Here is a 24,844-nt window from a genome sequence, read left to right as displayed (position 1 = left end):
CTGGCCAAGTCTGGCAGCACCTCATGCCACAGAAGGAGTCAACTGAAAGGTTATTTCCTGCCTGTTATTTCCTGCCCAACTTTACCTGCCGACAAAGTGAAGGTTCCAGAGTTGCAGTTAGGAATATTTCAGTTCATTTAAGGACTTCGCCACCCAGTATAGATGTGAATAGCATAAGGAAGTCAAAAGGAGTCAAAAATCAGTCCAACAGCATGCCTGGCAGGGAAAATGTGAATGACAGCCAGCCCCAACTCCTCCCTTGATGGGGCAATTATACCTCACAAAATTCCTGGTTTACACCCCTTAATGTGTGAATTTCATCAGTCCATGGGGTTCTCATTGGTCACTCACAGTGGGTCGTTACTGAGGTGATCGGTGAATCACAAAAATCTGGAAGAATTAACTAATCATTTTGCTAATTTCATTAGGTTCATTAAGTTCAATATCATTACTCTTCCGTCACTTCCACGGAAGTAGGTGGAACTTTACTTTGCTTACAGTCCATCCATTCCCAAGCGCCTTTCCCTGGGTTTGCAATAATATTGTTACATTTCTATCGAGTATGTTTCTAAGCATGAAGTGAGTCCCTTGTTAACCAATACAGAAAATAAACCACAGAAAGTTCTCACAGTGGCTAACGTGACGGCTTCGTCTGATTATTAATTTGCTCAGGAAAGGCAGAGCATTTGAGGCCTACATGAAAATAAATTAGCTGAATCACTGTCGTTCAATATTATTAAAATGTGTAAATTCCAACAAATGATTGACGGACTGCTAAATGATTTAAACATTCTCCAACCGTCAAGAGATCTGGGTTAAATTCATTGTTCTTTTGCCCACTACGCCACCCCAGTTTGGACCCAGCCATATGCAAATCAATTTTGACCCTATTCCTCATAGCCACATTCCAGCACGAACTGCCAAGCCAGGTCCTCCCTGGAATGGAAACAAGCATCCTGGGACCGGTTTCATGGTATGTCACCCCTCATCAGCCAGGCTAGCTTGAATCCAGTGGCATAGTGAGCAAGGGACCAACATCTGGGCATACCCATCCCACTTTGGGTGAAAAGTGTAACTGCAACAAATGATGGATGGAAAGTTGAATGATTCAAATATTCTCCCCCAGTCAAGAGATCTGGGTTAAATCCATTGTTAACCTGAAACTGGGCCCAGGATGCTTGTTTCCGGTCCAGCGAAGACCTGGCTTGGCAGTTCGGGCTGGACTGCTCCCATGAGGGACAGGGTCAAGACTGATTTTTATATGGCTAGGTCTGAACTGGGGTGGCTAAGTGAGCTAAAGAATGATGACGGACTCAACTCAGATCTTTCACTGGGGGTGAGTGTCTGAAAAGTTTCAGCGCTCCGTCCATTATCTCCTTGTGTTTGCAATATTATTAAAAAGCCCACATTTCACAAAGACATTTCAATTTTGTGTATTATTCGTCTTTTAAGAACTATGCATCAGTGTTAGGTACAGTTAAAATATTCATTGTAAGCATTATTTGCACGCTGCCATTTTCAAAACAAATCATTAACGTGTCACTCTGAGGTGCATGTAATTTTGCAATAACGTTACAGAAACTCACATTTGCACTTATGTTGAATTCTTCTAAATAAGCAACTCTCCTTACAATATTCTCTTGATGCAGGTATATTTTTTCACATTTTGATGCACATATAAATGTTATTATCACAAAATTCTTCTGTGTTAACATATATTTATTTTCTCTCAACATGCATATGTGGTTATATGTAGTTCTCATTGTTTCTCTCATTGTTTACATTTTCACATCATAGTGTTAAAACACTCTGCATGCATTTACGATGCATTACCTATTTCAACTTAACAAGTTAACATGTTTTCATCCACAAATATTTGTTGTAATGATCCTTTACTGGTGAGAATTGATAAAGTTAAACGTCAGTTGATAGCTACGCTCCATCAATAAGTATATAGCGACACTGATGACTCAATACTATTCAAAGTCAGAAAGTACACTGTGGGTGGTATGGGACCCAGATTTCTTTTTCTATACGCAGGAAGATACAGCCTGAAGATTGCAATCACTACAGGAATGTATGACTCTGTGAAAGACCAGAAATGAACGAGGATACATGCCTGTAATGTCAAATCTCACTTTCCTACCTTAGAAACCATAAACAAACATAGCACGCAGAACTGAAATATTCCCAAAAAGTATGCACAATGGTCACTCACTGTCTCCTTCTAATGCTATTAGAGGAAAAGTCACATTTTCTAGAATGCAAGAAAAACATGACTACATTTACTAGAAAGATTAAAAACTCCTCAGTTCTACTCATAACGTTTCCCTCACAGGCATACAAAGGAAAGTGTTGCTGGGACTGAAATCAGTATTGATTAAAGGGTAATCTGACCCAGCCTCTTAGTACACTCCGCTGTGACAGTATATTGGATTTCAAAATCATGAAATGTTATTGTCCTGATGGTCTTAACAGCCTTCATAAAGGGTAGATGCCAGAGGAGTGAGGAGTGAGTTGCTGGGGGACGAACTGTCCCAACCTTCTGTCTGCCTTCTGCCCCAGGGAGAGTAGAGGCCACCTCCAGTGGCGCGAGGAGTGAGTTGCTGGGGACTCACTGTCCCAGCATGCTGTCGGCCTTGCCTGCATTTCACCCCAGGGAGAGGAGGGGCCATTGCAGTTTGGGAAGCCCTACCGTTCACTCTTCAGCGCTTTCCACCTTCCACAGCATGGAAAGTGAGCGGGTCGGGCCCGGGCGTGTGGCTGGGTGAAGACCGGTCCATGAGCAGGCCCATCAGCACTTGCCTATGGACAGACGAGACTGGGCTGGGCTGCCATGCTAAGTTTTGTGCTAGAAGTAAGTACTTATTTAGTTCACCAAGGATATTGTGCTGGTGGCAGTATTATAGTTTAAGCTGAGAATGGTGTGGCTTACATTCAGTCGTGCTAAAGCAGTGTAGTAGGATGGTAAAGAAGATGGGTGAGGAGCCCATTACAATGGACAAGCGGCCAAGGAAAAATAATTCAATCCTGACATTCCTTAACATCGCAGTATGAGCCTTGACAGAGGGAATTACTCAGGTGGAATACCTGTTGGTCACTTTTGCTTTGAATGCCTTGGTGTTGGGTGAAAGCGAGAATGCCCCTTTACTGATTCAATCTACAGAGTTGTAGCCCACAGGGGAGGGTGGCACCTTGATTCGAGCTGTACCTTTTGTAGAGGGACTAAATGCCACTGATTTTCTCCATTCTGATCCGGAGGTGATGGTCAATTCAAAGGGCTTAACAAAAACTAAGACTGAAAAACAAGGGCCTTCCAACCAAACTGCTGAGATAAAGCCCTTAGGGAGAAAGACGAAGAGGTTAGTGGCCCGGGGAGTTGTTACAGCAGTTGAGGATGCCCAGTGTGGAGATTTCATGGACATTCCACATATAAACATTGAGGCACCAGCCTCTCTTAATTGTTCAATTAGATTGGAACATAGGTTGGGGAAAGTGGAAAGTGGTCTTGCTTATGTTAAGCTATTTAAGAGTAGATTTGATCACTTGATAGAAGATTTGGCTAAGATAATGAATGTATTGGAATGGCTTGATGACAGGCTGGGAAACAAGGTAACCTTGCCAGTGAATGTGCCGGGTAGGGGGACACACAACGATAATGTCAGGACAACAGAGCCCCCCCCCCCACCTTAACTACAAAAATATAAAATCCACTCTCCCCTGCTGATGTTTAGATCTCCGAAGTGTCTGCAGTGGTTTTTTAAAAGACGGCAGGCTTTCTTCAAAAAATATTCTATTCCAGCAATCAACTCAGCTACTTTATTAGAAGGAATCCTGCCCCTGGTAGGGGTCAGACAGCCTATCCATCTGGCGTCAAAATGGGCGATAGCTGGGTATGTTAAAGTGTTGGATTTTTTGAGGAATGGTAGCTGGGTGACAGTAGCAGAAATGTCTCAATCTATCTCTAATGATTTTATCTTAACTAACTCTTATGGTATTTTATATAAATATTTTGTAGAAATAGATGCTGCCTCCTTAACGGATCAGAACCAGTTAATTGACGAATTATTAGTTAGAGTATCGGATAGGAAACCAGGTGCCTGGAAGAAATATTTACCATCTGTAAAGGGGGTTGATCTCGAGTTAAAAGCTATTAAAAAATGGGCAGAACACGAGAATTGTGAAATTTCATCCCATATTTGGTCCACCATCAACAGGCTGAATTTTAGCTCTTTGAGAGGGGCAAATTGGCATTGGATGTTGTTTTTCAGCAAATGGTTATTGTATCGAACTCCCTGCTCCCTGTCAAAGATATATGCTAACCAGTCTTCTCAATGTTTTCGGTGTATGAATCACCCATCTGCCAATTGGTCACATATTATGTTGAGCTGTCCTAAAGTTAATGATTATTGGGTAGATTTATTTGCCTAGCTGGAACAGGAATGCAACATCCAGCTGGAAGTGAACGATAGGCCAGTTTTATTTGGATTTGATTCCGATCTCCCCCTCACAGACCCAATGATTAATTTTTTGTATATAGCTATGGCAATAGCAAGATCGCTGCTATTGCAAAAATGGCGTACGGATCTATTTCCTTCGGCCCTGGAGTGGGGTCAGAAGATGAGAAGGGTTAAGAAAAGTGAATACATTTTTGCATTACAAATGGGAAGCACTAAGAAATGTAATAAAATATGGGGTACCAACTTTGACTAAAGCTAGGGGAGGCGGGAGACTCTGTTTTTATGCTGTTGTGGGATGGGGTGCGGTGTTAGATTTGATCAATGGTCTTTTTTTATTGTGTAAATATTTGTAGTGGTTCTTATTATAGAGTGTTAAACATATTATGAATTTGTGATGCTTATATTGACTCAGATGAGATCGCTAATTTTCATGATATAATGATGCAATATGTATATGTTTTCTTTTTTTAAACTCCGACTTCAATAAAAAAAAAAAAAAAGACTTTAAAGGGGAGAGGGTGAAGCTCTATCAGTGATTTTCATTTTGGTTTCAGCTGGGTTTTTACCCTGGCTTGGCATCTCTAATGTAAAATGGAATAATAGTAGTGATCATAATCTTCTAGTGGCACAGTTATGATTGTTTGATTTGAAGGGCATGGCTGTTACTCCATATAAGTAGCCTTTAACACTACAGGAGCAAGTTGCAGGCTTATATGGGGTGACATTGTCCCAGACAATTAAGTGACCTGATTCAGATATTGCGAGCTGATTTTGAAATGTGTTTATTGATAGACGCCCAAAATCAGATCATATTAGATTCTTTTTCTAACATTTGTGAATCAGTGAAAAAGGTCCTCACAATAAAATCTAAAAGGGTGAGACTCGTAGTCCCCAAACGGTTTGTTAAGAGTTGCTCATTAGCTCAGAAGTATCTGATGAAGGTCTTATATAAAAAACTGAGGGATAAGGAGAATGTGAAGAAGGTCAGAAAGCATTATAACCTGATTTGTAAGGCCTGAACGGAGGTCCTTAAAAGGGATGCCTGGGCGAGCTAATGGTTGCATGTGGGTTGGGAGAAAGTTCTGATTTATGGAATACAGTGAGCCAACCCCTTTTTAATGAGATATCTATACCAGAACAGGGTCAAACCATTCCTGCACAGGCTTGAATTAGTCATTTTGAATCCATTTATGCTAGTCTAGCCAATATCCACTAGTTCAAAAGCAGAGATCCCCTTGGTCAGAGGGAGCCCTTTAAAGTTCAACGTCAGTGAAATTGCCAATGCCATTGCTGCCTTTCCTCCAAATAAAGTACCTTTTAAGTCTTGGGTGGATTTATGGGTTCCTTTAGTCACACAGCATCTTAATGAGGCAGCACAAGGTCACTTTACCCTCTCTTGGCAGAGGTCTATCATCGTACCTGTCTTTTAAAAAGGAAATCCTGCATGTCCAGCCTACTATCAGCCCATTTCTTTAGTGGATGCTGAAGTGAAGGTAATAGGTAGAGCATTGTTAAACTGATTGAGGGATTGGGATGAGATTTATAATAATATTTTATATATTCAATATGGTTTTATGTCGGGCAGAGGTATGATCGAGAACATCTTTCATCTTTATTAATAATCACTAAGTTCATCAAGGTGAGGAAGGAGGTGATACATTTGGCCCTCATGGACCTCAGCACAGCCTTTGATACAGTTGAAAGAGCAGAATTACGGGCTGTGCTGGGACCATGGGAGTAGAAAAGGCTCTCATTAATTTCCTGATAAACTTTAATGAGGGGTTGGAAGCCTAAGTAAGATATTGGGCCAACGGGTAATGCACATAGCACTTTCGGTTAGAGAGAGGTGTCAGTCATGCCTGTATTTTAGCTCCTATGTCATTTATTTGAAATATTAACCAACCGGACTAGTTTTTAGTGGCACAGTGTAAATATGTTCCTTTGGTGGGTAAAAGGCAGGTGCCAGCCTTGTTGTATGCAGAGGATTGGGGGCTTATTTTTATATTGCTTTGTTTGCAAGGGACACACCTATTAACATGCATTTCACTTGTATGTGCATGAAATGTGCAAATACACAATGGGTATTACATGAGGGAAGACGCAAGCATCTGTAGACCCTTCTGTAGTACAGAAATGCCCATGGGGAGGAAATCGCCAGAGCAAAAGTCTGCTGCATCCCCAGTGCACTTCAGTGATTTGGCCACTGCATGGATGATGAAGGGGATCTGGCATCCATCAGGTGTACTGTACAATGCTGATGATTCATAGTACTAAAATAAACTATGTTCTCAATGAAAGGCTTACAGAATTTTCATTATACAGCCCTGGCTGAATTTGGAAAGGACATCAAGGAGCTTCCGAAGGGATTGATGCCCCAGAACATGCCTGTCCTGTGAGGCGGGTCGGAGGAGGCGGACTCCTCCAACTCTCAACGAGCATCAAAGCGCCATCTCTTCTGCTGCTATGCTGGACCTGCACAGGCTGCGCCCAGACATATTCTAGACTAAGGATTGGCCCATCTTCACCCGTCATTGCCAGGAACGGCTTGGCTATTTGGATGGAGGATGGACTACAATCCTGTGTATTACTGCAGCGATATAAGCACTAAAATTCTGAAGGAAATTGGTAACAATTGAGCGACCACAAATAGCATCCCTATGTGTGATAGAACTTATTACAATTGACGTCAAATGGGAATATAAAATAAGGAACCAGCCACAAGTGATGGCAGATATAGCGAGGATAAAAATTTACAAAATGGCTCTTCCTTTAACTTACTGTTAAAAAGAACTATCTAAATTGGGTGGGATTGAGTCGAGAGAAAGGTATCTCCGGTCCAAACCCTTAGCTGTAGAATTTTGTGAAGGTTGGAAAACTTTGTGTTTCTCTTCATAGCCCCCGAACTCTCTAATGCATTGCACTAGTTTTTAATTTAGAATAGGATTACACCCTCCCCATGCATACCCTTCAGGGCTGTATTCTTTTGAGAATGAGGAAAGGTTGTGTGGATGTGGGTTGCAGATGCATTGCACAAATGTACATATACTTTTAGAATGTCAGTACTTTTGAGACTTCAAGGTGAATTTCTAAAACCTATTATATTTTTAAATATAATGTTAAATCGTGGTTACTAACACTGCAGTTATAATTCCAAATAGAATTTATAAATGTAACGTGTCTTTTTTTTATTTTGTATTATGATTAGACTGTGCAATTGTCTTGATTACTTATTTGCCATTTTTACTGTATGTGATTGCTTATGGATTTTTGCTATTTATTTTATTGTTAAAAAGACAAAGAGTCTGATTTACGTTTTGACAGACAGATTATTCTCTGCCAGCCTGGTGATGGACTTAACGTCCGCTTCCTCAGTCGTGACCAATGCAGGTAGGAGTGGGTGATCGGTGGGTCAGGGAAGGGGCGGGGGGGATTCGACAGACGACAGAATAGGGAAAATAAATTAAATAAAACCACTTACCTTGCGCTAGCCGCATCACCGACTCAGTGGGATTTGAACCCTGGGTAACATTCTCATACATAGCCGGGTGTCTCAGCCAAACAGGACACAGTATACACAGGAAAGCACGGAAAATACTCCTGTTTTTCCTATTTACTCGGATACCATCGACTATTAACCGGTGAAGCAGGATCACAATCCTGCATTTATATTTTACTCAAGAATGCTGAGAATTAATCAGTCATCCCTTTACCTCTGGGCTTGATGAGGCCTAAAATACTTCAAAGTCGGAAGAGCATCGACCATTTCCCTTCTAGGAGAGTAAATTCAGAGATGGACTTTATGGAATAACTATACTTTGATGGGGAATTGCTTTAGGAGATATAAAGAAAAGACTGTGGGCCTCATTTATGAGAAATGACGCATCGCTGCATGAAAGCAGCGCTGCGTCACTTCTCAGTGCGCACTCCTTGCGACATACCTGATGCGTCATATTTATAATATGACGCATCATGTCGCAAGGAGTTACAGATACGTCAGTATTTCTGACGTATCTGTAAGCGCAAAAGTGATGCATTGCTGAAGTGTGTCACAAAAGTGACGCAACTCCAGCAATGCGTCCTTTCACATGGGGCAAGCCCCATGTGAAAGGGCCTGCATCAGTCTTACACCTGCTGTGAGACAGGCGCAAGATTTTGACGCAACGGCGTCCTAGAAGTGACTCAGTGAAATCTCATAGATTTCACTGCATCACTTCTACAAGGCTTTTTGCGGGGGAACGCCCCCCCCTGCATACATTATAGCTGACGCAGGTATAATGTAGTGCAGGGGTTTACAAAGTGACGCATCTGCTTAGATGCGTCACTTTGTAAATAGTGCGTGACAGGAGGCATGTTTTACGCCGCCGATGCGTCACAAAAAGTGACGCGTCGGAAGCGCCAAACTGACGCATGGCCTCATAAATGAGGCCCCGTGTGTCCCCATATATTTTCTTTTGGTTGGCTCTTTGTAAAGGAGGAATAGAACCACCAATGTATTTGTTAACTCTGTTGTGAAAGATAGTGTCGGGAGAGGTCAAAATTGGCCTGAATTCAGTTTTTTGTTCAATATAAATGTTTATGTATATTTATGACGTTGACAATTGTTTGTAGCATTATTTCATTATTTTAAAAAACAAAAAAACTGCGAAGGAAGTTAAAGCAGCGCGAACAATTGGGTCTGAAAATATATGGTTTTATTATTCTTGTTGAATAGATGTTGCCATAATTAGTTGAATTAGCACCTCGAGTAATTTTGTTTTGTTTGGGATAGCAAACCATGCTAAGAAGTTTTTCCCGCACTCACCCTCTTTTTTGCGGACAGATTCTGAGAAGCAGCATAGCTTCAGGCGCCTAGGCCGCGCTTCCTCCTCAACCATGGTGATCTCCTGACCGTTGGTCTTCCTTGGAGCAATCCAAGCTTGTCCAAAGCAGGCCAGTCTCTTACCCTGCACAGCCCAGTTACGCATTTGCTCCACTTTCAGGGGGCAGTCAAACTACAAGAGCCTGTAGGTCCTTAGACAACAAGGCACGACAATATTACCACCACAACAGAAGTCCATGGGACCACCTCGTTCAGGTTCTCCAACACATCTGCCTCCCCCTGGGCCTGGGAGAAAGTCAGTGAGCAGGCATCATAAGATCTGGACATAGCACACAAGACATAGGCACAAAACACGAATTGGTGCATCCCCAGGCTCCAGGAAGGGATTCTCCAGCTACACCAGCCCTTTCTCTGTTCTTCCAGGGTCCTTCTCTACCTCGAGTGTCTGTGCAGCAGCGCCCCCTGCAGGTAAGAGCGGTGAAGCTGGCAGGAGGGCGGATTTCAACAGACGAGGATGATGGAAAATGAATTATTTATTTCATTTTCCCTCTAGGTCGTATGTTACACCCCCCTCCCTCAACCCGGCCCCTCCCCCACTGCTCTTACCTGCACGAGCCGCACCTGCCTTACTGTCACCGAAAGGAACCTGCCCGTGTCCTGTCCCATCGCTGTTTTGCATTTTGAGTAGGATTGCAAATGGCAGCCAAACTAAAATTATGGCAAGCCTCTCCCTGAGCCAGGGTCCACTCACCTAGCCCGCCCCATTCACTCCAAAACTCTTCCAAGGAACCGTGGCTAGAGGAGGCTCCTGCTGGAAAGAAGAGAAAGAAATCTGTTCCTTTCCTTCATCAGGGTGAGGACTAAGTAGATGGAAAACGTAATGCGCCAAATAAATTACTTGAAAAAACGAAAGTCTCTACACATGGGTGCATGGGGTAAAATCTGATCATTTAAACCTACAGATGTCCTTAATTCTTTATTGGCCAGTTGCACTTATACGCATATATTTTAATTACACATAGAATCATTCCAGTACATCCCCAAAGCTTGCCAAATGTCGGCATATAAGACCAGGACACATCGCCATGATTTGCGAGTGAACGCGTCCACTCTTCTTTACCACCTGAAAGATTCTAGAATTCCCCAAAATGGGTGTGTTCTCGCAGGCTGACAATTTGTTTTTCACACTGCTCCTGAAGTGGTGAATGAAAATCATTTTGGAAAACTGTGTAGTATTAAAAAAAGAATACAGCAAGTGCTAATTACAGAATTACAACATTTTCTCTCACATTGTACACAATGTGTCATTCGTGTGAACCTACGTTTGCACTTGGAAATTGGTGTTAAATCCAGTAATTGCTAAAATGCTCGAGGTGGGTGGACTGACACCAATATTTAAGACCTTGTGTAATTTGTGTTAAAAACATGCCCTGGTTTCATTTTATCCTCTCTCGCTCTCATCTGTCTTAAGAAGTCAATGTTAATTCGAGGCGGCTCCACTCTCGAGTTCAGCACATATTACGGACTCGTGGTAGCTGTGCGGACTGCAGTACAAAGCAAACTGTCACTAAAATAAATAAAATCATGTCGTTTGATTTCAAAAGAATTATTATTATCTTTTCAGAGGGAGTAATCAAAATTGAAACAACCCACGCCCTATTCTCCTCCTGTATATGTTAATTGCATCTTGCGTGTTCTCCTTCTTTAATCAGAATTTGCTTATTCTATATGATTCTTCTTCCCCTTTGATAAAGTGACATTTTTATTGATGACAACCTTTTATGAGTCCATAATGCCATGGAGTAAATTCATTTACGTATGTCTTTATTTATTTATGTAATCGTGTATTCATGTATTTATGTATGTATATATCTTAAATTATTTCAGTAAAAAATTATGAAACAAAAAAAAAACACGCTACACTATCAGAGTGTTCTTCTGCAAATATATATAGTTCTTTAAGGAATTATTCTCCCAGTTTGAACTGTGAGCTGGGATTACATTGCTTTTACAACATGAATCAAGGGCACACACCTTCTCTAAAGAGTTCTCCCGAACTTCCACTGCCTTAAAATGTAAATAACAAACTATTTGTGAGATAAACCGTGTGATTTATGAGGTATCCTCTTTTCAGAATGAATGGGGCTTACAAAAGTGCAAGAAATATAAAGCACGATTGATCTTACTCATACATTTCTACGTGAATATTTTCGTAAGTGCACTTAGGTATGCGTAATCGTGATATTATAAATTGGTGATCAGTGACTCGATATGTTGTTGGAAGGTGGTATTTTCACCATTTTTCACATTGGTTTATTGATTTGGTATTCATCATATATATGAGGAAGGAATGTATTGGAAATGGCATCCAAAACTAACCTTGTGGTGGGCGGCACGCAAGAAGACACTGGATGATTGAAAGGTCACATTTATCAGAGGAACAAACCATGTACACAGCAGAAAATCTCCATACCATTAAAACAACTCATGCTCCCTCCCCCCCCCACTGGTCTTATGATCCTCTCCCATTATCTACCTTGTTTCCAGAACCCTCTGGAGCTCTCTAAACTACTGCAATCACGTTCAAGAAAAAGCCGTAAAACATCATGTGCAGCCTTTTTTGTGCATCATCATTAAGGTACACCTTAGGTCCTGTGAGCATGGGACCCCTGCCTGAGCTTACTAGTCAGACTTAGGGCATCACACTAAGAAAAACAAAAAGGGCAATGATTGGAATGCTGGCAAAAGTCTCAGCCAATGGTAATCACCCAGGACTGCATTCCAGTCAATGGCATTTTTGCCCTCTAAGCCACTGTAGACAGGGACCGAACTTATGCAAATCAAACTTGTTCCTGGTCCAGCAGGACCAGTGCAGTCCGAACCTCAAGTTCTGGTGCCTTCTGAATAGGAACTCAATCAAATGTAGAGTGAGTTCTACCTTGTTTGGCCTCATCAACGTGAGGCCTGTGGTACAGTGAGCATCTGGACAGACCAATCAGATTTAAAATGTTATCTTCAGTAAATCCAAAAGGTTGATGGTTGAAATGCTTGCAAAAGTCTCAGCCACTCACAATTGTGCTGGCTTCATTCCAGTCATTGTGTTTTGTCCACTATGCCATTACAAATAGGGACCAGGCTTATGCAAATCAAACTTAGACATACTCTAGCAGGATCAACTCAAGCCCAATCCAAGTTACAAGCGCAGGTCACTCCCAACAAGAACACAATGAATCCCATGCAAGTTCTAACAATGTTGAGTCTCATTAGTTAGTTGCTGAATGAGTCCTGGGGAACAGATTGCAAGGGGCAGATGCTTGTCAAACAAGGTGGACTTATTGCATCACACTGAGGAAAAACACAACGTGTAAGTGGTTGCATGCTGTTACATATGCACAGGGGACTTACCAGAGAGAGCAACGTGTTTGTAGAGGTCAGTGTCCATGGGAATGATAGCTCATCCCTGGCCGGTGCACTGCATGGCTCTGTCAGCGTTGGCATTCTCTGCAGCTGATCAGATGGCGTTCTGCGGGCTGTTAGGACCGCCAGTCTAGGAGGGCAATGGGCTGAGTAAGGAAGAGTGGAAAGGAGGAACGATATGCCTGAAACATGAAATTTATGTGAAGAAAATGTAACTTACTTTAAATCAACTCTTTATTCAAGATGGCTGCTTTTCCTGTGCTGGCTGAAGTTACCAATCCAATATGAGCCTAAACCTTTTTCATGTGCTGTCATTTTCGCTACCCCAACCATGTATGAGGGATCTTCTCTTGAGATGGATATACAAATGTGCTCTCTACTCTTATTAGGAAGAGTTGCAGTGATCCGCTTGCATTACCTGAAATTGGATCTTCAACAATCATACTCCTAACTCTCACTCCCTGGTAGAAACAATAACATTTGCACAGGCACCATAGCAGCGTACTACACTTATGCAAACAAAGTGCCTATTTCGGGAAAAGAGTAAACTAGTGGTAAAGTACATCAAGTGCATGCTTTTGTGACTCTGCCCCTCAATTTATCATATCTACAAAGTGGTATACAGGTCTCTATAATGCTAGGTCGCCCTCCCCGAGCCCAGTATGACCATTGACCCCCCAATCTGACTGATAGTATGATACTGCTATTTGTAACTATTTATGGAGATCAGCAGTCATGGGGTACTGTCTGGACCCTGCCCAATCAGTGCTTCAATGTCCTCAGAGGTACCTTTGTCTGGGTTCCCCATTGACTCATGATAAATCAACAGAATTCTGTCATTGGAGCTGTTGAGCAGTGACAACTCTGCTACCAGTAGTTATCTAAGTCTGTTGGGAAATATAAATGCATACAGAAAATCCATTTGACTCAATTGTGTTTTAACTTCGAGAATGGATCCCCTCTTCATCTGAACATTAGCTGCTGTAGTCAGGGAATATGTTTACTTTATTATTCTCCACTATCCTGGGCCCCTTACTTCTTAAAACCTAAAGGATATGATCTCTGTCATGATAGTTAAATAGTCTCCCCTCTGCTGGCCTATGGGGTGCCCTAGGAATGGCGTGTTGGCTATAACCCTACGTTGATATTTTATCTTCCAGTCTGTGTGGGTCAACCACTCGGTAAGGAATAACTTTATGCTTTGTCCTATTGCTCTTTTAGCAGGGCTACAATCTGTGTATTTTTGTGATGTGACCAACATTTTGAGTCAATGGCCTTCATCTTGAGGAATCTCACTTCATCCCAGAAGTCTTTGATTTCACTCTGCTTATCTTATAAGGACAGTCTCATTGCTGCCAGACTAGTATGATTACTTTTTGCCCTTTCTTATGATCTGCTGTCATCAGTCCCAATCTGATTGCCAATGTATCAAGTTTAGATTTAATGGTAACTTTAATGTATATGATTGTCTGCGGGATTTTGTCAAATTTGTCTGTGTGGTCCTACAGGGTTCTCTCCCTCTGGCTGAGAGACACAACTGCCTCATGCCCACCCACACATGGTGACATCAACTGTCCTTGGTGGCTACCCACCTTGAGGTTCTTTACCATATTAAGTTTCTCAGGTACCTCATATCGATGAAACCTTACACAATGCACCAACATGCACAGGTGGGTGCATGGGAACACCCACACTTCACCCATGTAATGCCATTCTGGTGTAGATCAATACAGCGGCTTGCGCTGCCTTTCATTAATCCAGATTTACCAAGCCGCGGGTGGCCAGGCAAGGTGGCCTTGCGTGACTTGGTAAATCTGCCTTAAGGAATTGGCTGCCCTTGCGTTATCTAGGGTGACACAAGGGCAACGCAATCCTATGATGAATATTGTCCATTGTTCATAGCAGTGTTGTTTCCACAGCCTAGACTAGGCATACACCTATGTGTACTATTTAATGTGGCTGTGAGTGTATAGTCCCACACCAAGGGGCACATTTGCTGCTATTTCACGCAATGAGGAACAGCAAGGTAACTTGCTGAGCTCCAATGCGTGAAAAGGAGAGGGCAGAAATGCTCCATATTTACAAAGATATGGAGGAATTCCGTTCTCTCATTGCACTGGTGCACTGTGTGCTGACTAGTGCCAATAGAGGCACTCTTGCACCATAGTGCAATGGTGCCTGCATTAGGGGCTGGATTATGTCTGTGCAGAAAGGGCCATCTTACTGTACAAAATGATCCTGTGAAGCGTATTCCTATTTCTATATGTCCTGCAGAATGCAGCACACACGGAGAGAGGAAGTAACAAGGAGAAATAAGAATATATTTCTCCTCGTTAAGCCTCTCTCGGGCAGGCACACCTTTGTGTACTAGTCTTTGTAAATCTTGGTTTGCATTAAAATACATGGTTGAATCCATGGGAACACCCTTGCAACACCGATGTAAAGTCTGCCCAGCACACAGTAATGCAAGACAGCTCTATGTGCTTTTTTGTGTTACTTTGTATTTACTAAATCACACAAACCCAAGTAAAGTGAATTTGCCTGGCTTAGTAAATGCAAAAAATTATTTAAGAAACAATAAAGCAGTATGAGTGAAAAACTATCATTCATCAAAATATATGCACTGGGGTCAGGGGCGCTAGTATGGTTGATAAGGGACACATACACTTACTTATACATCTGAACAATAGAGGGGTGTATTTAGAAAGTTATTGTTGGAAAAGTGCCCTTCCTACAGGGTTGAATGGGATTTTTTGACTTGTATACTAAACCCTATTTTTATTGGCTGTAGAACTCTGTATATTTTACACGCTTTACAACTGCTAACTAGTGGTAAGGTGTGTGTGCTCTCCTTTTTAAACACGGTAATGTTGGTAAACACCGGATTGGCACATTTACTTTGCTTGTAAGGCCATGGTAGTTGATTCCATACATACCCAGGTCCCCCAAACTAAATGCTGGTAGTGGGCTGAAGCACTCATTGAGTCACCCACTAAAGTAGCACTGAAGAACATGTCTCCAGGGGTGTACAGACAAAATATCGACTCCAAAATATCGACTGGACATAATATCGAGTTTCAAATATAGACTGGACAAAATATCGACTGGACATAATATCGACTACAAAAATATCGTTTTTCAGGTAAGTGAAGTAATATCGACTGTATAAAATATAGATAGCAAAAATATCGAATTTTTAATAATATATAATATTTTATAGTGTATTTTTATGTAATAATATGTGTGAATAGTGTGTATTAATGTTATAAAATATTTTATTAAATGAATTTTGTTTTTATAATAATTGCGTAATGTAATTCTGTAGCGGGTTGTGGGTTTATAGGGGAATAGGGTGGGAAGTAATTTAATAATAATTAATTAATTAATATATGTTTGTTAATATTTTTAATTAATAATTAATTGATAATTAATTAATATTAATTAGTTAATTAATTAATATAATTTTGAACATATTTTGTATTAGTAATTAATTGTTAATTAATTAATTGTAATTAGTTAATTACATTAATTAGAGTAAATTTTTAATATATATAATTTTGGGTTATTTTTAAGTAATTAATTTGGAAAAAATAATATTAATTATTAAAATAATTACAGCTAATGTTCTAATATATTTACTTTATTGTTATTGTTAATTAATAATTAATTGGTAATTAAATAATATTGATAAATTTTGGGTAAAGGAGCATTTTTAGGGTTCAGGGTCAGTTTTCAGTTTTAGGGTAAAGGGGTATTTTTGGGGTTCAGGGTCAGTTTTCAGTTTTTGGGTAAAGGGGCATTTTTAGGGTTCAGGGTCAGTTTTCAGTTTTAGGGTAAAGGGGTATTTTTAGGGTTCAGGGTCAGTTTTCAGTTCATGGGTAAAGGGGTATTTTTAGGGTTCAGGGTCAGTTTTCAGTTCATGGGTAAAGGGGTATTTTTAGGGTTCAGGGTCAGTTTTCAGTTCTTGGGTAAAGGGGTATTTTTAGGGTTCAGGGTCAGTTTTCAGTTTTTGGGTAAAGGGGCATTTTTAGGGTTCAGGGTCAGTTTTCAGTTTTTGGGTAAAGGGGTATTTTTAGGGTTCAGGGTCAGTTTTGGGTTTTTGGGTAAAGGGGTATTTTTAGGGTTCAGGGTCAGTTTTGGGTTTTTGGGTAAAGGGGTATTTTTAGGGTTCAGGGTCATCAAATAAGATTGTAAAACATTATTTTTATTATTTTCATTTATTATTTAATTATTATAATTTAATTTAAGTAGTTTTAAGTATATTTTAGTAATTAAAATTTAATATTAATTTAATTTAACACTGTTTTTAATAAAGTCGATATTTTTTACATCTATATTATTGTTAACGATATTTTGTACTCGATATTTTTGTACTTACCTGTTTGTAGATACAAACTCGATATTTTGACTGTCGATATTTTGTCCACGATATTTTGGCAAGTCGATATTTTGTCCCTCGATATTATTTCAGTGATCCGTCTCCAGGCTGGCCACATTTGCCTAGGTGTGCAGTTTTGAACTGCCATTTCGACTTGTCAAAATAAACTTTTTCCAGACCTAAACCTTCCCTTTTAATGCATGTATGTGACCCCTAATGTAGTCCCTAAAAGCCCAAAGGGCAGGGTGTATGGTAGTTAAAAGTAGGACACAGATATTGAATGGTTTACATGTTCTTGCAGTGAAACAGCTCCAAAGCTGTTTTTCACTGTGGCATGGCTGGCTCTCCCAAAAATTAAAACTGGTTACACTATTATAGTTAATACGTGCTAAATTAAGGTTGAGAATATATTGACAAATATTTCAAGGACTCATTTTAATAGTATTTTAATATCCAACGTAATGGTCAAGTCAGATTTTATATTATTATTTTGGAAATACCACTTTTAGAAATCTGTCATTTTCCTGCCTTAAGCTAAAAGGCTTTCCTGCCAAATTCCAGCTGTCCCCTGACACCTAATGGTTCCCCTTTGGTGCGATGTGTATTCCTCCCAGACAGTGGGCAATGGGCTCTGGGTGTGGGGAGAGGGTTTCCACTCTTGAAAGGATGGCCAGGTGTTGTGCCCAGCCCTTTCCTGAGCTTAATATTATGCCTACCCTTTCATTGATATATTAAACACTTAGGCCTGCTTCTCTTTTGTCTCCTTAGTCAGGTTTGATCCAAAACCAGTGGCTCAGGAAGAACTGACCAGACCTGGTTTAGGCAGTGGCCAAAGCATTGCCCTCCACCCACAGGGTGGTGCAGGGCATAAAAGTGGACCCCTTTGACCTCTCCTCAGAACACTCCTCAACCTGTAATGATCGGAAGAAGGACCTCCCTGCTGTCTGAAACCTAAGCGAAAGCTAGGCCTGCTTGCCTTCAACTAACGACCACAGAGGTGACTAAAATGGTCAGTTGGCTGACCTTCTTTTTAAGATATAGGGACACAACAAGCTTCCAGAGGCATCTTCCCCCGCAAATGGCCTGTTGACCAGTTCCTGCCCTGGACCCTGCTGCTGACCTCTGTTTGATGATCCCTAACCCTCAAGAGGTGCCCAAAGGTCTCGGAAACTAGGTTGATGTTGGAGCGTACTCCGCCTGGCACAAAACTGCAAAACATGGCACTTAGAACCTTTGTGCCAACATTCTGCCTGGAGAGCCAACGAACACAGGAATCACCATCAAAGTCACAGCCACCAAAGTCAAATCACCAGATGGCCTTTGCTTGCTACTTTGCCCTGCTGAAGCAAGCTGACTTTCAGAAAGATTTCCAAGTTCAAACAAAGAGGGCTTAATCGGGACTGTTGCTGAGCTGCAACCCATTTGTGTTGAAGCCTTCCTAGACACAGAGTTCAGACTTCGCCCATTCAGAGCTTTCCTGCCTTTATCGATGACTGCACCTGAACCCCGCTCTTCAGCAACCAACTGATGTCGCACCCTGCTTCAATCCATCTTGCATCGCGCATTATTGATGACTTGTCAATGACAACCTATTCCATATAAAAGTTTCTAAGTTAGAAGGTTAACTTTCCACTGCGATACTAGTATCATATGATGCCAGGCTACAATACTTGAAACCAGAATGCTCCAAGTCTCGCCTGAACCCACTCTCTGTTATACTGCCACAGGGGCTGCCCAGACACCCAGCAAAATTCAGACTCTGCTTACCACACGCTTGGCGTAGTCCAAATTGCAAAGATATCTACACTCAGAATCCCTGTACTCTCCGCACATACCGCTGGCTGATAACCTGTGGCTGTCCCCTACGACCAAAGCGCTTACTAAACGCATGTTGACCCGGTATGGTCTGCAGACTGTGGGTGATCTCTTTAAGGACATACAGATGCGCTCCGTAGACGAACTTGCATTAAACAGAGATGCTTCATATATGGAGAAATTCCTACTGCATACGTTGCGCAGCTCCCTGAATGGGGGACTCCCGACCACTGCACAGGAGCCAGCAGATTTCCTATCACCTTTGGGGGACTCCTGAGGCGGAAGCCGGGACCCCGCTATAGCGCGTTCTTAAAATTGTTTTAAAGTCAGAATTACTTGATTTTTTTTAAATTACGCTCTGCAATAGTGATAATTTGTGCCCGCTTTTGCTTTTCACAGTAAATTGCCTACCTGCACAGTAAATCCCTACCTGCACCTGCTATTCCCCGATCCTCCCGTTTCTCCGTCTCAGCCGAGTTCGGGGCTGTGGGGAGACTGGGAAGGACCGGGCAAGACGGAGATGCCATCCTGGGAGGGTGCAGGGTCGGCGGACTAGCTGCCGGGACTCTATCTGGCCGAGAGCCATAAATAACAGGTTACAGCACTCACCAGCACCTTTGGGGGACTCCTGAGGCAGAAGCCGGGACCCCGCTATAGCGCGCTCTTAAAATTGTTTTAAAGTCAGAATTACTTGATTTTTTAAAAATTACGCTCTGCAATAGTGATAATTTGTGCCCGGTATTGCTTTCCACAATAAATTGCCTACCTGCACAGTAAATCCCTACCTCCGCCTGATATTCCCCGATCCTCCCTTTTCTCCGTCTCAACCGAGTTCGGGGCTGTGGGGAGATTGGGAAGGACCGGGCAAGAGGGAGACTCCATTTTGGGAGGGTGCAGGGTCGGTGGACTAGCTGCCGGGACTCCACCTGACCTAATCACCCCCTATAAAAGAATGACACCTGCCCGGACACGAAGTGGACGCGCGCAGCGGGCGCGCCAAAGGCAAGCCCGTCTGCGCCCGTCCGCGCCAGTTCGCGCCGGGAGGCAGGAGATGCTGCCCTACCCATCATGCTCACCTTGACTGACCCAACATCTAGGCTCCACTCGTATTCAGGAACAGCCCTTCGGACAATAGGATTCAGCATGCCTAAAGAACCTTGTGGGGATGGGGAAAGTTGCCGCACCTTTCCATCCATGCTAGAAGGTCCTTTATCATGCAGTACATGCCGATTTCAAAGCCTACAAGGGGAAGCGCCTATTAGGGACCCACCACAGACAGCTCCACTTAATCGCCAAGTGAACCTTACCCATATCCTATGCAACGTCCGCTCCCTTGTAAAGCACTCGATAGAGATCTGGGACATGATTTCCACCCTCTCCCCGGATCTATGCTTTTTCACAGAGACATGGCTAAACTCCACCAACATACCGGCCATAAACATAGCCATACCAAAGGACTATAAATGTATCCAACTCGACAGAAAGGGAAAGACAGGAGGTGGCATAGGAATTGCTTTTCAAAATCACCTTGGGGGAGGAGCTTAGCGCGCATCTAAGATGGTCGCGTGAGCTGTGAGCACCCGAAACCCTCGCCGCCTCCATCTATCCTGGCGCAAATCCTGTTTCTGACGACGGGTTCTAGTAGCTGAGACTCTCCTGATCTAAAAGGCCTTTTTCAGACTTTGAATTGGATGCCGGATGCCCGAATTACTCCTTCCTGAAGCCTGGAGACCTACACCGTGGCTCGTCCCGGGACTTGGACATCCGGAGCACCCCGAAAGTAGTTGAACAACAACGGCTTGTGGAAGGGGACGACTACCGGGGTCTACTTTCGGTTTCGTTTTCTCTGGCTTAGAAGGTTGGAGGTGGCTGCCTGGTGATCAAGCTGGCCTGTGAGTGCACTCGCTTGACTGATCTTCACCAACGCCCTGCACTTTAGTCTCTCGTGGTTTTTCCTTGTGGGGAGCCATTTACACCAGGTCCCAAAAGCCCCTAAGGGGCGCGCAGCCCACCATGGTGGGCAAGTCTGATAGTGACAAGCGGTCCCTCAAGAACGTGACTCGCGGCAGCGTAACTCAAACCACCATTATGGACAGATTTGCGCACAACAAGGGCTCGCCCAGAGTGACTGGCAAAACCCCGGAGGACCTTGGTGGTGGCCCCCCTGAGTCGGAGGAGCCAACTCTTCGAGACGTGATGGGCGCCATTGCCAGTATACAATCATCGATGGGCCAACAATACGAAACCTTGTCGGCCAAGAACGACACGGTGGCGGTGGATGTAGGCCTGATTAGGGCGGACTTGGCCAAGACTAACGAGAGAGTCAAGCCGTTGGATGTTAAAAAAGCCAGTCTCACAACTGATGTCTCCGATCTCCAGACTGAGATCCGGACTCTTCGGACCTCGAGTGACCAGTTTGCCCGCCGGCTTGAGGATTTCGAAAGTCGCGCTAGGCGCAATAATGTCCGCATAGTTGGAGTTCCCGAGTCCTCAGCCAATCAATCCACGGACTTACTCGTTAAAGATCTGATCCTCAACCACCTTGCCCCTAAGGGCCTGAGTAACTTTTTTGCGGTGGAGCAGGCCCACAGTGTCCCGGCGGCAGGCGCAAGCAGGGGGCTGCCCCGCGACCCATCATTGCGCGGATCTTTAACTATAGGGACAGAGACGCCATTTTGCAGGCCTCGAGGACTAGCGGCCCCACCAAGTTAGAGAATGCGTCCATCAACTTCTACCCTGATTTTACCCCTTCACTGCAGAAGCAGAGACTGGGATTTTCTGGGGTGAAACGGAGACTAAGAGACGTGGGCATGAAGTATGCTATGCTTTTCCCCGCCCGATTGCGCATCAAACATAATGAGCGGGTGCTGTTCTTTGATATGCCGTAGGTGGTCAGTGACTGGTTGGACACACTATCTATGCCACGGGACAATGCGGAACAATCCAGAGGTGCTGAAGGCAGCCAACGGGACCAGGAGGAGTAGGGGCACCGGCGTGTGCTACCATCGTATCGTGCTATGGTGGATTGTTATCCTTTTTTGGGTCAATGGAATTCTTAAAGACAATCCCTGGGGCGGCGGGGAGTTCGGGACTTTTCCTCCTCCGGGGGTGTTTCCTTTTCTACTTGTAGTTTAGTTTTTTGGGGTAGGGCGACAGGCACACTGCAGAATGGGGTGGTTTTTTGGCTTTATCGCAGGGGTGCAGGGTGGGGGGTTGTTGTTCTGGTATCTTGGTGGAGGGGGGGTTTCTTTTTACTGTTTGTATTGTTCTCGAGGCTACGTATTGTTGTATGGCTTATTCTATGTTTCCTTCGTGGGGTTTGGGGGACCCTGCTACTCATTTTCGGGATGGGGGGTAGGGGGCTGAGAGTCTTGAGTTGGAATGTCAACGGCTTGGGGGACAAAATAAAATGGGGAATTGTACTCCAATATGTGAAGCGCCATTCCCCTGACATTGTATTACTGCAAGAAACCCACCAGGTGGGAAACACGCTCCATGCAATGAACCGGAAGGGCTACCAGTTGGTGGCACACTCGGGATTCACTTCGGGCTCTAGAGGGGCTGGTGTTATGATCCGTAGTTCACTTCCCTTGGAGATTGATGACACAATATTTAACAACAGGGGAAGATATGCGGCGATTGTTGGTAGGTGGGAGGGGAGAACGGTCGCCAACCTCTCGATATATGTCCCCCCGGCTTTACAGGCCACCACATTTGTCGACCTGGGGAAATTGGTATTGAGGCTTCCTGAGGGGATTCTGGTGGTTGGAGGGGACTTCAACTCGGGGGTTAACGGCCTGGAGGATCGACATCCTCCCAGGGCTCTTACACCATCGCAGTCCTGCCTGAGTGGTTTCTTGGAAACGTTTGGTATGGTGGATTGTTGGGGGATGCTTCACCCAGGGCAGGCTCAATATACTTTCCACTCCGGGGCCCATGGGAGCTTAGCCAGACTTGATTATATTCTTGTGCCCGCAGCCCAGGCTACAACGGTGCGAGAAGCCCGACATTTGCCTAGAGGCATCTCGGATCACTCCCCGCTATATTCAGTTAGATGCAGGGGGGCGGGTCACCCCAATTAATCCCTGGCATCTCCGTGTTCCAGAGACCAGGGCTGGGGTGATTAAAGCCATAGATTACTACTTTGTTGAAAATGTGGGATCGGTGTCTTTGTCTGTGTCCCTATGGGAGGCCTTTAAAACTGTGATACGGGGTCAGACACTGTCGCTAGTCGCCAGCTCTAAGAAGCGCCACAATGGAGAGGTTGAGCAGCTGGAGTCTGATATTGTGGCTTTGGAGAGGGATCTTGAGTGTGGGGGCACGCGTGAAAAGGTGCATGTTTTGCAACTGAAGCAGTCTGATTATGAAGCCTTGGTCACGAATGCCGTGAAAGCCATGAGTCGAGAGCAACAGGGCCGTTTGTATGATGTGGGCGACAAGGCGGGGAAGTTGATAGCTTGGATGGACAAGGGGAGAGATTGAATCAAGTGGTACCGGTGGTTGAGCGAGTGGATGGTGTACGTGTGACGATCCGTTGGAGATTGTGGAGGAGTTCGCTTGCCACTTCCGAACGGTGTATGCGCCGGTCTCGGACCGGCCTGAGGAAGACTCCCATCTTTTGCTTAGGGATATTGCTTTGCCTTGCCTGTCCGACTCTGACAGAGAGCTAATGGAGGCGGATTTCTCCACTGATGAAGTAGCGCTCGCTATTCGCTCCATCCGCTCTGGAAAAGCCATGGGCCCAAACAGCATACCCATCGAGCTGTACAAGTTGTGTCCGAACAAAATGGTGTCGTATCTCCGCGCGATGTTCTTGGAGTCCAGGGAGAGGGGTTCTCTTCCCCGTGACCAGCGTTTAGCGTCTATCGTGGTGATCCCTAAAGAGGGTAAACCCTGTGAATTCTGTACCTCCTATAGACCTATCTCACTTCTGAATGTGGAGCCTAAAGTTTTGGCAAAAATGTTAGCTAACGGGCTGATTAAAGTGATTAGAGATTTGGTGCACCCGGACCAGTCTGGCTTTATTCCGGCCCGTAATACCGCATTGAATTTACACCATCTTCATGGCGTGCTGGCGAGGGCGGAGACGCTACGTGAGCCGGCCATTATGGTTTCTTTGGATGCCATTATGGCATTTGACACAGTGGAATGGCCATATCTATGGGCGGCTCTGGCGAAGTTCGGCTTCGGACCGGTGTTCATCGGATGGGTTCGATTACTCTATGAGGAGCCCCTGGCCCAGGTAGTCGTTAACGGTCGAGTGTCGGCTCCCTTTGCTCTGGGGAGGGGTACGCGGCAGGGGTGCCCTCTGTCTCCGCTGCTTTTTGCCTTGGCTCTAGAGCCCTTGGCCGCTTGGTTGCGATGAGAGCCATCCCTCAGGGGTATCAGGTGGACTCCCGGTTTTGAAGATCACATTTCACTTTATGCGGACGACATTCTCCTTTACCTCACTTCCCCTCGGAAATCTCTGGGGGTATTGTTCAACGTCCTTAATTCCTTTGGGAGGAACTGTGGACTGGTCATCAATTGGGGTAGGTCTTGTGTTTATTCGCTCACAGGCGATACTCCTCTCGTACAGCGCAATTGTCCAATACAAATTTCATCCACTGGGTTCAAATATTTAGGTATCTATGTTTTGCGTGATTCGGCTGTCAGGTATCAGCGCATCTTACTCCCCCCGCTTATTCACTTAAAAGCAGACGTGAAAGCCTGGAGCAGACTGCCGCTGTCCCTGGTGGGCAGAGCAGCCTTATTCAAAATGATGTCCCTTCCCAGATTTTTGTATGCGCTTCAGAACACACTGGATCTAGTGCCTTCCAGCTACTTCCACGAGATTGAGTGCCTACAAAGGAAACTTCTGTGGGTCGGACGTCCCCGGATTGCCTTGGCTAACCTTACGCTGCCTTGGTATGATGGCGGTATAGCGTTACAGGATGTAAGACAATATTACTGGGC

This window comes from Lissotriton vulgaris, chromosome 11, assembly GCF_964263255.1.
Source record: "Lissotriton vulgaris chromosome 11, aLisVul1.2, whole genome shotgun sequence".
Lineage (NCBI taxonomy): Eukaryota > Metazoa > Chordata > Amphibia > Caudata > Salamandridae > Lissotriton > Lissotriton vulgaris.
Note: the sequence above shows the minus strand (reverse complement) of the source record.